The sequence below is a fragment of the Dipodomys merriami genome, unplaced genomic scaffold (genome assembly GCF_024711535.1).
Source record: "Dipodomys merriami isolate MVZ:Mamm:240054 unplaced genomic scaffold, mDipMer1.0.p SCAF_2979, whole genome shotgun sequence".
Classification (NCBI taxonomy): Eukaryota; Metazoa; Chordata; class Mammalia; order Rodentia; family Heteromyidae; genus Dipodomys; species Dipodomys merriami.
This window is the reverse complement of record NW_027204469.1, coordinates 4,950-20,704: the sequence shown is the minus strand read 5'-3', so window position 1 is coordinate 20,704 and position 15,755 is coordinate 4,950. Positions and strand designations below refer to the sequence as shown.

The 15,755-nt window shown below is 40.4% G+C and overlaps 1 long non-coding RNA gene across 1 annotated transcript; it reads right to left on the bottom strand.

The window, feature by feature from the left end:
• Positions 1-10,867: 10,867 nt before the first annotated feature.
• LOC138839201 (uncharacterized) lies at positions 10,868-14,199 on the bottom strand. Its single transcript, XR_011375910.1, has 2 exons — positions 13,885-14,199; positions 10,868-13,486 (listed from the first exon to the last, which is right to left on the bottom strand). It is a non-coding gene; the product is annotated as an uncharacterized lncRNA (long non-coding RNA).
• Positions 14,200-15,755: the final 1,556 nt, after the last annotated feature.

The following is a 15,755-nucleotide window of genomic DNA, read 5'->3' as shown; positions in this document are numbered from 1 at the left end:
ATTTAACTATGGAATGAAGATATCATTAAATGAAAATTAGAACATTTTTCTCATTTGACTCAGTAAATATTTCATAAGTTATACAATTACCTTGTTACTTTGCTGAGGAAAGTTTATTTAAGGGAAATGGGTATAGTAAGAAATGACACAGTTTGCAGATTTGGTAGAGAATTATGCAACAGTATTATTAAAGATGGACTTTTTGTATATATACACCACATTTTCTTGATCCATTCATCTACTGAGGGGCATCTGGGTTGGTTCCATATCTTAGCTATGGTAAATAATGCTGCAATACATATAGTTGTGCTGGTAGATTTAGTATGATCTTGTTTGTGATCATTGGGTAAATGCCCAAAATTGGGATTGCAGGGTTGTGGAACTCTATGTGGAGTCTTTATGCACAATGGAATTCTATGCCTCCATTAGAAAGAATGGCATTGCTCCATTTGTTAGGAAATGTAAAGACTTGGAAAAAATTATATTAAGGGAAGTAAGCCAGGCCCAAAGTAACATAGGTCCCATGGTTTCCCTTATTTGCACTAACTAGTATATGTCTGAGACAAGCAGAAACGGTCAGATAAGTTGATATAAGGCGAAATGAACCCAAAGATAATGACTCAAATAATTTTTTCTTTCTTGCTATTGTTTCTAACATATTTATAAGATGATTTCCTTGTTGCTTTGTATGTTCCTCCCCCACGGTATAACCCCTGCTTTCACTGTATTTGATGTTGGTATAATTTGTGGAGGAGAAGGGAAAAAACAAATTATTTAAATAGGCATACAGGTGGACCCATTGCAACAATGAGATGTACAAAATGTTATGTTGAAAAACGAACTTTACAACTTTGGCGCCAAGGGGTGGGGGTTGGGGATGTGTGGGAGGGAGATAGGATGGGATGGTAAGGGGAAACAAAGGAGGAGGCAACAATGCTTGATGAGAAATGTATTCATTACCTTGCTCATGTAATTGTAACCCCTCTGTATGGTATTTTCACAATAAAAAACAAAAAAAAAAAAGATGAACTTTTTAAATTAGAAAGACAGATTAGTACCCAGTGGTGGTTATAGTAAGATGCTTTATATTGATAGTTGAAAAATATTGTAATAGCATCCTAATGAGAAATACTAAGTTGTGCGTTCTTGAGAGTTTGAGGAGGAATGGGTTGAGTAATCAAAGGAATTAGAAGGTCTGGGTTGAGGCTATACCTGATTGAAGGAAGACCATTGGCAAAAGACAAAAATGCCAAACACTTCAATGAAACTAATCTCTAAAAAAAAGAGGTTACATAAGAGAAAAAAATAAGATTGAGACTCGAATAATTTAATTTTAGACATTTCAAATAAAAATTAAACTGAGCTAAAATGTCAATAAGAAATACTGTAGATGTATTCCTTTCTTTCTAGTTCTGAGATCTAAATGTCTGACACTAGCTTTTATACACAGATGAACTTGTTATGATAATTTATACACACACACACACACACACACACACACACACACACACACACACACACACACACACACACACACACACACACACACACACACACACATATATATTGTTTAACCAGAGGGGAACATCAAGTGGTAAGAAATTTTGAGATACAGTATCAACTTTTGAAACTTTAAGTGCTATGCATGTTTTTCTGAGGCCATTACTTAGCTACTATTAAACATTTTTTAAATTAATGATTGGGGTGATGAACCAAAGTGTATCTTTATTAAATTTGCTGATGACACCGATTTGGTAGGACAATTAGCACATTTAAAAGCTGGTTTGAAATTCCAAATGACCTTGATGAGTTGGAGAGGTGCCTGGATATAAACAAGATGAAACTGATTAAGTTCATGTGCCATAATTCATTCAGTCTATTTCTCATTCACAGTAGCCAAACCACTATGCAACTCTGTTGTGAACTTTTAATGACAATGCTTTGAACCATCTGTCTTCATTGTACTGCAGTCACAGCAAAAGTGAAGTCAAGATTTTGGGGCATCCAGCTGGCTTTAAACCAAAGTTGTTAGACTAATCGAAGTGATTTCACTGCTAAGCATCTGTAAGACTCCAGCACTCAGGTTTAATCACTCAGCCAAAATCACATGGGTCAGGTCATTCTTTTTTCCCCACCCTGGGCTGGAAATATCAACCAAAAAATCTGTATGTTGAAGAAGCAAATGTCATGTCACTAGTCACTCATGTACATAAAAGCAAAAGGAAATAGGATTGAGGTTCAGCTCAGTGGGAGAGCCAATTGTCTAAGCCTTAGAAACTCATGGATTGGACCCTCAGTACCATCTAAATCTAAAAAAATAGTAACTCACAAAGAAATATTTAATTACAAAGTGACATTATGCTACATTAGAAACAGTTTTTGAGGATTTTTTTATAGCTGACTTATTTCTTCAAGATGCTTGAAAATGCATATGTGACTACTGTAGTTTAAGAAGTAAACATAAAGCCAGTTGCCAGTGTTTCACACCTACTAATTCTAGCTACTGAGATCTGAGGATCATGATTTGAAGCTGGCCCAGGCTGCATGGGGCATGAGACTCTCAACTCAAATTAACCACTCAAAATTTGGAAGTGGCACTGTTCCTTAAAATGATAGAGTGCTAGCCTTAGGCTCAAAGACATCTCCCAGGCCCTAAGTTCAAGCCTCACAACATACAACAACAACAACAACAACAACAACAGAAGTAGGCATGAATAAAAGAAAATAAAAATTTACTGCAAAAGTAACAATGATGTTGACACTTTGTTATTTAAATTTTAAGGTCATGGTATATAATAAACATCTTACATAAAATTTAAATTATGAAGACATAACATTTTAACAAATTTTCAGAAGTGTGTCAGTAGTCTGATACTCATCCATCTTTTATTTCCTGTAGCCAATTTATCTAAAGTTAAGAAGAAAAAAAATCTAAGAAAGGTAGGGTTGAGGGTGAGGGTGAGGGTTAAAATATGCATGAACTACAGGAAGAATGCAGGCTGGGTAATCAAGATTTGAGACTAAGCCCAGGGAAAATGTGTAAAATCCTATGGTAAAATAATTTCAAGGCCAAGTGAGATGAAAGTGTCCTCAACTGGTAGAGTGTCTGCCTACTAAGTACAAGGCCCAGAGTTCAAATGCCAGTACAAGCCTCCTCTCCCAAATGTTTGTGTGTGCGTGTGTGTGTATGTGTGTGTGAGAGAGAAGAGAGAGAGAGAGAGAGAGAGAGAGAGAGAGAGAGAGAGAGAGAGAGAGAGAGAGAGAGAGGGAGGGAGGGAGGGAGGGAGAGAGGGGGAGAGAGAGAGAGAAAGGGAGACTGTTTTGTATAAAGAATACATACTGAATGAATATATATGTCTGCCTGTGGGGATGTCTGTGTGTGTGTTACTGGGGCTTAAACCCTTACCTTGCATATTCATGTAGTTTTTTGAGGCACATCTCAACTTCTGGCTTTTATCTGGTTAATTGGATCCTCACATCTCATATCTTAGCCTTCCTAGGGGGTAAGGATTATAGGTGTGAACCCAGATCCCAAATGAATATTTTTTGGTTCATCAAATTATATGTTGAAAACAAAGTAACATGTTGAAAGGAAATCATTCGAAAACAAATCCAGAGGGGGGAAATGGTTAATTAATAGTTAGTTAAAATAGGCCCTACACAACTCTATTCTAAGTTTTCTGAAATATGCCCATTGTCACTATTTCTTTCCTATGTACTTGGCATGCAGGAAAACCTATGTTTGCATGCTATAATATATCTGTATACATCCAGAAAAATCATAGCTTCCTCAGCTCCCATGTGTTAAATGTGTACAAATAAAGTACTTTTAACAATAAAACAATTAAGTTGATCAGATTTTGAGAAGTTATATGACAGTGAGGATGTGTTTTACAATGTCTGCCTTTCAGAAATGATACATTATTTGAGTAGTTTTGCTCCTCATAATTGCATCAAATGTTTAATTATATTATTTATACTTTTCTAAATCTAAAAGTATTAAAATGTACTGGGATACAATTTTTGAGCTATAAAAAATCTTCTAAAAGCCTAATGTACATTACTATAAATGATTTCTATCTTTCCTATCTTGTTTTACTGAGATTATAAATGATTTTCTTTCTCTTATTTTTCTCTCTTAATAAAGGAAGATAGACAACATAATAAACTAGCACAGCTAGGAAAACAATAACAACTAAAAACAATAATTCAATGTGGGATGATATTACCAAAGTGTAACTCCTAAGTGTATAGAGTAAACATCACTGTTTTTAACACTATGAAAACAAGCAGTCATGTTTCCTTATCTCCTAATAATAAGTTTCATCAACATCCTGAAAGGAGGGCTGGGATGTAGCTCAGTGGCAAAAGCACTTGCCTAGTAAGTGCAACGTCCTGGGTTCGATCCCCAGTACCAAAAAAAAAAAAAAAAAAAAAAAAAAAGACAAAAAACATCCTGAAAGGGACACATTTTTTTTTCTGCTTTGAGAAAGATAATTTGGTAGTACTGTCATAAAAATCAAATTTCCATCACAGTATCAGACTTTGTCACAAAATTTAAAGCACCATTTCCCATGAGACAAATGGAAATCCACTGTCAGGTTCTGTGTGTTTTCCTCCCCAGCTTTCTGTGATGCACTGACCCCAGGGAAATAGATACACTCTACTCAAAAGATTTACTCTAAACTAATAAATACCATCCTAGAATGGTCAAATGCAAAGCATTCTTTTATCCTTTTTCTGTTATTTTGTTTTTTCTCTATACCTGATTCATAAAATCTATGATATATTTGATGATATTGGAATGATTTAAAAAACATTTTAAGATGAAATTGTGGGCTTCAAAAATGCAAATGTCTTACAATATCAGCTAAGATTATTTAAATGATTTGCATCAAATAGTTACTCATTTTGGAAATCTTTTCACAAAACATAGTTTTACATCCATAAGTACTCCTTTGCTACAGAGTCCAAACTTCATTTTAATATCAAAGCTGAGATATTTGCTATGTACTTGCTCTTACATTTCATCTCCTGCATCTTTCTTCTTCCCATTTAATGAGCTGTGAGCTCCAGGAATCAATGACAATCCTCCAAGCAACAAACATGCTGTATCAAACCGGTGTTGCTTGGTTTGGAAGGCTTTTGATAGTACCTTCACGAAGCTGTCAATACCTTCAGATCGCTTCAGGATGATAGACATATTTAAGTAGCCAATTTATTTAAGAATTATGCAAGCTGTGCACTGGTGGCTCACAACTGTATTTCTAGCTATTCAGGAGGCTCATGGTTTGAAGCCATCCTGGGCAGGAATGTCCATGAAACTTTTAGCTCCAATTAACCACTAGAAAACCGGAAGTGGAGATGTGGCTCAAATGGTAGAGCTCTGAAAGATTAAAAAAAAAAGAAGGAAGGAAAGAAGGAAGGGAGGGAAGAAAGAAGGTAGGGAGAGAGGAAGGTAGGAAGGAAGGAAAGAGGGAGGGAGGGAGGGAGGGAGGAAAGGAAGGAAGAAAGGAAGGAAGGAAGGAAGCAAAGTAGTTAGGTTAGAATTCAAATAATCTATAATTCTAAACATGTTTGTAATACACCCATTCCAATGGTTTACAGGATCAAGGAAGGAAAAGATACTAGACACATGAAGAAATGTTCAACATCCCTAGCCATAAAAGAAATGCAAATAAAAACAACATTGAGATATCACCTCACTCCAGTTAGAACAGCAAAAATCAAGAACTCTAACAACAACAGATGCTGGAGGGCATGTGGACAGAAAGGAACCTTACTTCATTGTTGGTGGGAATGTAAACTTGTTCAACCACTTTGGAAAGCAGTATGGAGGTTCCTCAAAAGACTTCACATAGATCTCCCCTATGATCCAGCAATCCCACTTTTGGGCATTTACCCAAATGTTTACAAACAAGATCACACTAAAGCTACCAGCACAACTATGTTTATTGCAGCATTATTTACCATAGCTAAGATATGGAACCAACCCAGATGCCCCTCAGTAGATGAATGGATCAAGAAAATGTGGTAGATATACACAATGGAATTCTATGCCTCCTTCAGAAAGAATGACATTTCCCCATTTGTTAGGAAATGGAAAGGTTTGGAAAAAATTATATTAAGTGAAGTAAGCCAGGCCCAAAGAAGCATAGGTCCCATGGTTTCCCTTATTTGCAATATCTAGTATAGGTATGAGTCAAGCGGAAAAGGTCAGATAATGTGATGTTAGGAAAATGAACCCTTAAATATGTATTTTAATGTCTTCGTTTCTTTCATGCATGTGTTTCTAACACATTTATAAGATTATTTCTTTGTTGCTTTGTATGTCCCTCCCCCACAGTGTAACCCCTGCTTTCACTATATTTGATGTCAGTATAACATGTGGAGGAGATGGGGACAAACAAGTCGTTTAAGGATTCAGGTGCACCTGTTGCAACAATGAGAAGTACAAAATGTCATGTCAAAACCAACTTTACAATGTCGGTGTGGGGGGGGGGAGGGGGGTATAATTGGGTGGGGGGAGGGGGGAGGCTGGGAAGGGATGTGAAGGGTAAACAAAGGAAGAGGCTGCAATGCTTGGTAAGAAATGTATGCATTATCCTGCCCATGTAATTTTAGCCCCTCTGTACAGTATGTTCTCAAATAAAATAAAATAAAATTAAAAAAAAAAAAAGATACTAGCACAGTTAGAGGACAGGCTTTCAAATCTGACTTACAGTAAAACACCAATTCCCAAAGGCCAGAGAGCAGGGCCCTTGAAGGCTTCTGCTCCAGTGAACTACCTCACTATTGTTAACCTAATGATAGCCTGAGGCTTTCCCAGAACCTGAGGGAGGCATTTTAATTAAACTCATTACTTTAACAGGCTGAGAAAAAGCCTGACTTCTTGTGTAACTCTGTAACAAATTTTTCAGTTTCCTGCCAATGCTGTCCTTGTAACCAATTAAGTTGCTTTTACAGCCTGCTTCTGTTTTGAACCTGTAATTCTGCCCCCTAATCTTGCAGACCTAGATCTCTGCACCCATTCTGCCTTTGTGAAACTTGTTCTTTTTTTGGGGGGGGGGATCCCGTTGTGGGGCCTGAACTCTGGGCCTGGGTGCTGTCCCTCAACTCTTCAGCTCAAGGGTATCACTCTACCACTTGAGCCACAGCGCCACTTCTGGCTTTTTTCTTATGTGGTACAGAGGAATTGAACCCAGGGCCTCATGCATGCAAGGCAAACACTCTACCACTGAGCCACCTTCCCCAGCCCATCTTCTCTATTCTTGAAATATACTGTTACATTGAAGAGTTCTTCCTGCTAACACAGCTATGGGATGGATCCTGAAAATGTCATTTGAACCCAGGGTTGGTTAATGATGTCTCTTTTATGCTTCTAGATGCTTAAGAAATCTACAAGTAACTTCTTATCACATAAGGCTTAGGAAGCAAATTTCTAAAAGTTTGACCTTTCAGAACCCTGAAGGACAGAAGGTTATTATCCTAGAGACTGAGAGCTGGGCAGATGGATTTGCTGCACTTAATCCCTTTGTTGCACTTAATTCTGGCTCAAATCCTAGTTTATTTCCTAGCTTGGTGCTCTTAATCTTAGCTACTCAGGAGCTGGACCTCTGCTTCTGGACCTCTGCCTTTAGTTCAGGGACCATGCACTGGCCATGGTCAGCCCTGCCAGTGTACTGGCATAGGTGACTTTGCCAAGATTTGTCGTAGGCCTCTCCAGCCCTTATGTCAGAGGTCTACATAAGCACACATTTTCCACTATTTATTTTTTTTTACTTTGCTCTCTGTTTTGTTTTGCTTTGTGCCACTGCAGGAGCTTGAACTCAGAGCATTGTCCTTTCATTTCTCCTGAAAGCCAGTACTTAACCATTGAACCACAGCTTCACTTCAGGCCTTTTTGTAGTTCATGGGAGGTAAGTGTCTCATGAACTTTCCTGTCCAGGCTGATTCCTAGTGGTGATCCTAAGCTCTCCTACCCCACCCCTGAAGAGCTAAAATGACAGGTAAAAGCCCCTGGGGCCAGGTGCTGGTGGCTCACACCTGTAATCCTAGCTACTCAGGAGGCTGAGTTCTGAGGATCTCGGTTCAAAGCCAGCCTGGACAAGAAAGTCTGCGGGATTCTTATATCCAGGTAACCATCAGAAAACCAGAAGTGGCTCAAGTGGTAGAGCACTAGCCTGGAGCTGAAGAGCTGAGGGACAGCTCCTAGGCCCAGAGTTCAAGCCTCATGACTGACAAAAAGAAAAAAAAAGCCCCTGAGGCCTGGCTGTCTTGTCTATGTTCATCAATATGTCTGTCTCTTTACATAACCATTAACCAATGTAACTTTGAAATTCATCTTACAAGTTTCATTTCATAGATATTTAGTAGAATTCATCAAGAAGTCAAATGTGGACCACAGTTCTTCTATTTTTAAAAGGATATCATGCATTAGTAATCAAAGACATACAGATGTTCTGAAATTTCTGAAGTCAGTTTTTGTAACCTCTAGACATTTTCCCATGGTGTTTAATGTTTGGAGCTATTGGTATTGTTTGTAGGATACCCAATGATGGTATGTCGTTCTTCATTCCTGTTCTTCATACTAGTTTTTCTTAATGCCTTTCTCCTTTTCGATAATGAGCTTATCTTTTTTTTTTTTTTCAAAATCCTTAGTATTTTTATTAGGTCTGTGAATGTTGCACGATCTCAGTGTATTTATTTTATTTTATTTTTTCTGGGTCTTCAATTCTTTTTTTTTAATTTTAATTTTTATTTTTTGTGAACATACTCTACAGAGGGGTTACAATTACATGGGCAAGATAATGAGTACATTTCTTATCAAGCATTGCAGCCTCCTCTTTGTTTTCCCTTTACATCCCTTCCTAGCCTCCCCCCACCCCTCCACCCAATCCCCCCCACACACACCAAAGTTGTAAAGTTCATTTTTGACATGACAACTTGTACTTCTCATAATTGCATCGGGTCCACCTGTATCCTTAAATGACTTGTGTTTCCCCATCTCCTCCACAAATTATACTGACATCAAATATAGTGAAAGCAGGGGTTATACTGTGGGGGAGGGATATACAAAGCTACAAAGAAATAATCTTATAAATGAGTTAGAAACAAATGCATGAAAGAAAAAAACATTTGAATACATATCTAAGGGTTCATTTTCCTAACATCACATTATCTGACCTTTCCTGCTTGACTCATACATATACTAGATATTGCAAATAAGGGAAACCATGGGACCTATGTTTCTTTGGGCTTGGCTTACTTCACTTAATATAATTATTTCCAAGCCTTTATAGGAGAAACCCTAGGCCTCCTTGGCTCAGGCCGAAATTTTCTTAATAGAGAACTGGAAACACAACAAATCAAAGAAAGTTTGGACAAATGGGATTGCAAGAAGTTGCAGAGCTTCTTCATGGCAAAGGACATAGCTAGCAAAATCAATAGAAAGCCCACAGATTGGGAGAAGATCTTCACTAGCCATACAATGGACAAGGGTCTCATATCTAAAATATAGTTAGAACTCAAAAAATTAAATCCCCAAACAACAAATCCTCAAAGAAACAACTGCCCAATAAATAAGTAGGCTAAAGACTTGAAGGGAAACTTCTCTGAAGAAGAAAGAAGCATGGCCAATAGACACATGAAGAAATGCTCAACCTCCCTAGCCATAAAAGAAATCCAAATCAAAACAACATTGAGATACCACCTCACCACAGTTACAATGGCTATAAGAACTCTAACAACAACAGATGCTGGAGGGGATGTGGACAGAAGGGAACCTTACTTGATTGTTAGTGGAAGTGTAAACATGTTCAACCACTTTGGAAAGCAGTATGGAGGTTCCTGAAAAGACTTCACATAGAACTCCCCTATGACCCAGCAACCCCACTTTTACAAACAAGAGCTTATCTTAAGCCTTGCTAACTATTTACTCCACCTCTCGATCCCCACCACCTGCCTAACTAGGGCTTGAACTTATGACCTGAGTGCTGTCCCTCAGCTTACTCATTCAAGGATAACACTCTACCCCTTGGCCCACAGCTCCAATTCAAGCTTTCTGTGGTTAATTAGATATGAGTCTCATAGATTTTCCTGCTCAGTCTGGTGTCATACATGTCATATCTTAGCCTCCTGAGTATCTAAGATTGCAGGCATGAGCCACTGCCACCCAGTTACAAAGTCCTATTCATGACAGTGCCCATATAGAGATGTTGTTTAAACAACCGCAGATGGGAGCCGTTAAGTCTGAAACTTCAGGTGTTCATTGGGAATGATCCCTCATGCAGTGGACATGGGGATCTGGCCCTACTCATTGCCTCAAATCCCAGACCCAATGGGCAGCAAGAGGCTTGGGAGTTTACCACTGAAGTCACAAGTGTCTGTGTGAGAAGCCCTATGTGTTCCTGGCTTGTGCAGTTCCTGAGGTGTGAAGGGGAAGTAGACCCAGAATGTGGAAAGGAGTTAAACATGCTGTGGCCAGGCATGTGATCCTGGGATGGACACAGGGTCAGTAAGTCCAGTGGACACAACCTGAATGTCCTTAGCATGGCTGTTGGGCACGGTCTATGGTACCAAACTGTCAGCTGACAGCACTGTCCCCTCAGAAGTGTGGCCCAAGGAACACAACTCAGGAAGAGTAGGGATGGAATGGAGCTATTCCCAGGATGCCAGATGGTGTCTTGGAGGCTGAGGTATGTCCATGAATCATGGGTGGCCACTCAGCTGCACACAGGCATGCCCTAGCAAAGCACTTGCCACTATCCCTCCCACCATTGTTACTCCTCTTTTCCTTTCCCAATTGAAGGTGTTATACCCAAGTCCTAGAGATCCTCCAACAACCACTGAGAGACCAGGCAACCCGAACTGCAAAATGCAAGGTTTATTCAACAAGCCAAGGCTTGGGCCTCGTCCCATACCCGCAGAAGGCAAAAAACACAAAATTACAGCAATGCTATGGTTTAGGGACAAGTTCGATTGTGATCGGTCAGGGACCAGGTGTCTGCTTGAACCATCAAGGCAGACAACTCTTGTGGTTAATCTTCTGCTGACTGGGTCGCGAAACCATCTTGTTCTTGGGTGTTCTGCAATCTTTAAAAAACAGTTCTCAAAAATTTTGCACAAACATGTTATTATTCAGCTCATTTTTGCAACCTTTGCAACATTAACTCAGAACAGGAATTAGAGACTGACACAAGTCAACTTTAGAAGCTGTCACAATATGGCTTTAGTTTGGTTCTTACATTCCCCCCTTGAGTTTTGGCACAGTTATCAATCTTGATGACATTACATCTCAGTTTCAACATCAGATGTGTTTACAGGAGTATAGGTGTGTTGTACCATTAATTGTATTGTAACAATCTGTTTAGCAAGCAAGGCCCAACAGTAAGCAATAGCAGTAATATAAGCAAGGGTCCAATTAATGTAGAAATTAAGGTAGTTAACTAAGGAGAAAAATTAAACCATGATTCAAACGATCCTTGTCCAGCCTCTTACTTTTTCTTTCATTCTTCTAATCCTTCCCTAACTTTTGCCATGTTATTTTTTACTACCCCTGAGTGATTTACATAAAAACAGCATTCTTCTCCTAATGCAACTCATAGTCCACCTTGTTGTAAAAATAGTAAGTCTAGTCCTCTTCTATTCTGTAAGGCCACCTCTGTTAAAGAGGTTAAAGAATCTTGCAAGTGGGAAATTGAGCTTTCTATTCTTTTAATCTCATCTACTGATTCCCTCATGGCTGAATAATGCTGTTCCTGTCTTGTTAAAGCCGCTATTCCTGATCCTAACCCTCCAATGCTTGCACCTAACAGCAGGCTAATTGTAATAGCTGTGAAAGGCTCTCATTTATATCTATCTTTCTTAAATTTTGGAGCTTCATATAAACCTAAAAATTCCTCATTACTATGGTAAAAAAAAAGTCTTGGTAACAATCTTATCATCACACAATATTCCCCTGCATTCATTATAACTTATATGCACACAACTAGTTAGTCCAGATTGATTATACACCCACCATGTATTGCTAGGAGGGATCAAATATTTCATCTGTTCATTCCCCTTCTCAGGCTGTTTTATGATTTTGTTGGTTATCCAGTTCATATCCTGAGGTACTTCACCTATGCAGATCCCTTGACCTGTAACTCAGCCCATTGTTAATCCAACTTGACTAGTCCATCTGCACTCATTTTGGTTCACAGACCTCGTTACATTACCTACCACTGCTATCCCCTCATAATAAGGTGGAACAGTGTCATAGCATAGCCAACAAGAGTTAGTTAATTCTGAGGTAGAGGCATTTAATAATGCAAAGGAACCTATAACCAATTCTATTCGTGGATTTTTAGGCAATGCTAGTACTAGGTCCACTGGTTCTACTTTTCTGGGGGTGGCTGCCCTACTAATGTAGTGTGTTACTCTGTAACTATAGGGTAGTTACGTTTTCAGGTTGGGGTGGTGCAGGTGGGGCTTTCTCAGGCCGAATAGGCTGAATAACCTGGTTAGGGCCCACTGGGGCGATTCTAATGACTTCTTGTCTAAGGTTTATTCTGAAAATTAATCATGGTCATAATCATCCTTATGTAGCCTCAGTCCCCATGTCCTTCCTTGGGCCCAACCAAAATTGTTTCCCTTTCTCAGTAAACGTAATAGTTAGAGGATTACACCGGAATTCTTTGCACGGTCCATCTAGAATTGCTCCACAATTTTTTTCACCCTGATAGGTCCATTTTCTAGCCATAGTAATAAGGTCCCAGTTAGAGGACGGCTTCCAATGTCCATCTCCTGTGGTTTCACAACCCCATTCTTTGCAAAAATAGTCTTGTTCATAACCACACCTTTTTGCAAGATCTGGGCTCCTCCCATCCCTAGGACAGACATAGATAGGCCATCTCCCTAAGTAATATCTTCTGGCTGGGGTTGCACATCCTCCTGGCCTGTTGTCTAGTCCATGTGAGTTACAATGTCTTTTTGTTGCTGTACGAGTTGTTTGGCCATTGCATTCAGGCAGTTTGCTAGGGTCATAATGGTAGGGAATATCCCAACTCCCAATTGCTAAATCACATAAGTCTATTGTTAAGTCTGGCCACCAGGTATTAAGTGGGGCTTCTGTTGTTGCCACAGGGATAGGTTTGCCCATTTAGGATTCACCAGCCAACATAGTTGGTAAGGGGCAGAAGGGTTAATTCCCTTTACCACAGTGCTTATCAATAGTAGAATCAGTCCTTGGACAATCTTCTGATCTTCAATTTTAGTGGGTTGCTTGGGTGAGGCACACCCTCCATGCTGACACTGAAGATGCTGCTGGTCCTCCTCCTCAGGATTGAAGGGATCAGCTGGCTTGGCATGGGTGTGGTGGATCCATGCAGTTACTCCGTCCACCTTTAAAGCTGTAGGAGTGGTCAGAATCACCATGTATGGCCCTTTCCACCTGGGCTCCAGTGTCCTTGGGTGATGCCTTCTGACCAGGACTCAGTCCCCAGGCCTGAAAGAGTGAGGAGTGGGTATAGAAGCAGATTCATAAATGGCTTTTATCTTAGGACAGATTTCTCCTTGCACCTTCTGCAAGGACGGAACAGTGGTTATTAAGTCTCCATTACCTAGCTCAGCCAATAATTCTGATTGGAGACTAAGGATCATTGGAGGTGGATTGCCAATCATGATCTCAAAGGGAGTCAATCCTAACTGGTAAGGAGAGTTCCTAACTCTGAACAGGGCCAAGGGAGGAAGGGTCACCCAGTCTGCGCCAGTCTCCAAGGCTAATTTAGTCAAGGTCTCTTTTAGTGTCCGATTCATTCTTTCAACCTGTCCTGAACTCTGGGGTCTATAAGCACAGTGCAATTTCCAATCTGTCCCCAGTGCAGTGGCTATTCCCTGACTTACCTTGGATACAAAGGCTGTTCCATTGTCCGACCGTATTACTGCAGGAAACCCATATCTTGGGAGAATTTCCTCTACAATCTTCTTGGTCACTATTCCCGCAGTCTCTTGCTTGGTTCGGAAAGCCTCAGTCCATCCTGAAAAGATGTCTACAAACACTAGTAAATACTTATAACCAAACTTTCCTTTCTTAAGTTCAGTGAAAGCCACTTCCCTGGCCTAGTCACCCTTATTCGGCTTCCATTAACTTCCTCTCCCCTTCTGGCATTAGTTAGCTGACATGCTCTACATTTTTTAACAATGTCTTCTATTAGTCCATTTCCTTCTCTTATCTTGATTTTCGAGCCTCTTAGCAAGTCCTGCATCCTCCTGGTTCCCATGTGTGAGGCATGGAGAATTCTTTTTAACATCTGTAGTCCTAGAACTCGGAGAATTAAAAATTTTGCGTGAGCTAGGTGCCACCATCCATCTAGTTTTGGGGCCATAGGAAGGAAGTTTTGATGCCCATTCCTCTGCCTTTACTGGTAGCATTCTAGGTCCAGGATGTATGTGTCTGGCCACCAAGGTGATTAATTTTCCAGCTGCTGCTTGTCTAGCAGTCTGATCGGCCAATCTGTTGCCTTTCGCTGTGTTGGTGTCCCCTTTTTGATGCCCTGGACAGTGCATGATGGCCAGCTGTACTGGCTCCCACACAACTCTAAGCAGTCCCAAAAATCTCTTCCTTATTTTTAATAGATTTTCCCTCTGCTTTTAGCAGGCCTCTTTCTTGATATATAGTTCCCTGTATATGGGTTGTTGCAAAAGCATACCGACTGTCTGTGTAGACATTCATTCTTTTCCGTCCAGCCACGTTTAAGGCTTTTGTTAATGCTACTAGCTCCACTCACTGGGCTGAGGTCCCTCTGGGCAATGCTTCGGCCCATACTGCCTGATCTTCCGTGGTCACTGCAGCTCCCGCATATCTGTGTCCATCCCTGATGAAACTGCTTCCATCGGTGTACCGGGTCAGGTCAGGATTCTGCAGTGGTTGGTCTTGTAGGTCTGCTCTGGTCCCATGGACATGAGCTAGTATTTCCTCACATTGATGTAGCGGCTGCTCGTAGTCAGGATCTTGCAGTAGAGTAGCTGGGTTGAGGGAAGTTGGCATGCAAAAGGTTAAGTGTCCTGAGTTGAGCAGGAAAGCCTGATAATGGGTCATCGTCTCATTGCTTACCCATCTATCAGGTGGTTGCTTAAGAACTCCTTCCAGAGCATGGGGAGTGGCCACAGTCAGGGGCTGTCCCAGCGTTATTTTTGTGGCATCTTTAACCAGGAGAGCCACTGCTGTTATTATTCTTAAGCATGGTGGCCATCCAGTTGCCACAGTGTCCAGCCTTTTTGATAAATAGGATACAGGCCTTTTCCATGGTCCCAGCTTCTGGGTTAGCACTCCCTTAGCCACTCCCTCCTTTTCATCCACAAAAAAGGGTAAAAGGTTTATATACATCTGGCAAGGCCAATGCTAGGGCCTGCAAGAGGAGTCGTTTCCGAAGTTCAAAGGCCTGCTGTTGTGCATCAATCCAAATAAAGTTATTTTCTTTTAGTTTTGTGGCCTCATACAGGGGATGGGCTATTTCTGCAAAGCCTGGTATCCAGTCTGCAGAATCCTGCAGTCCCCAGAAACTCCCTCACTTGCTTTGGAGTTTTTGGAGAGGGTATCTTTAACACAGTCTCTTTCCTTGCCTCAGTCAGCCACCTCTGCCCATCTCTGAGGATATATCCCAAATACTGTATTTCTGGTTTACAAAGCTGGGCTTTCTTAGCCGATGCCCGATACCCCAGCCCTTCCAGAGTTTGTAACAGATTGGCAGTTCCTTCTCTGCATTCTAATTTGG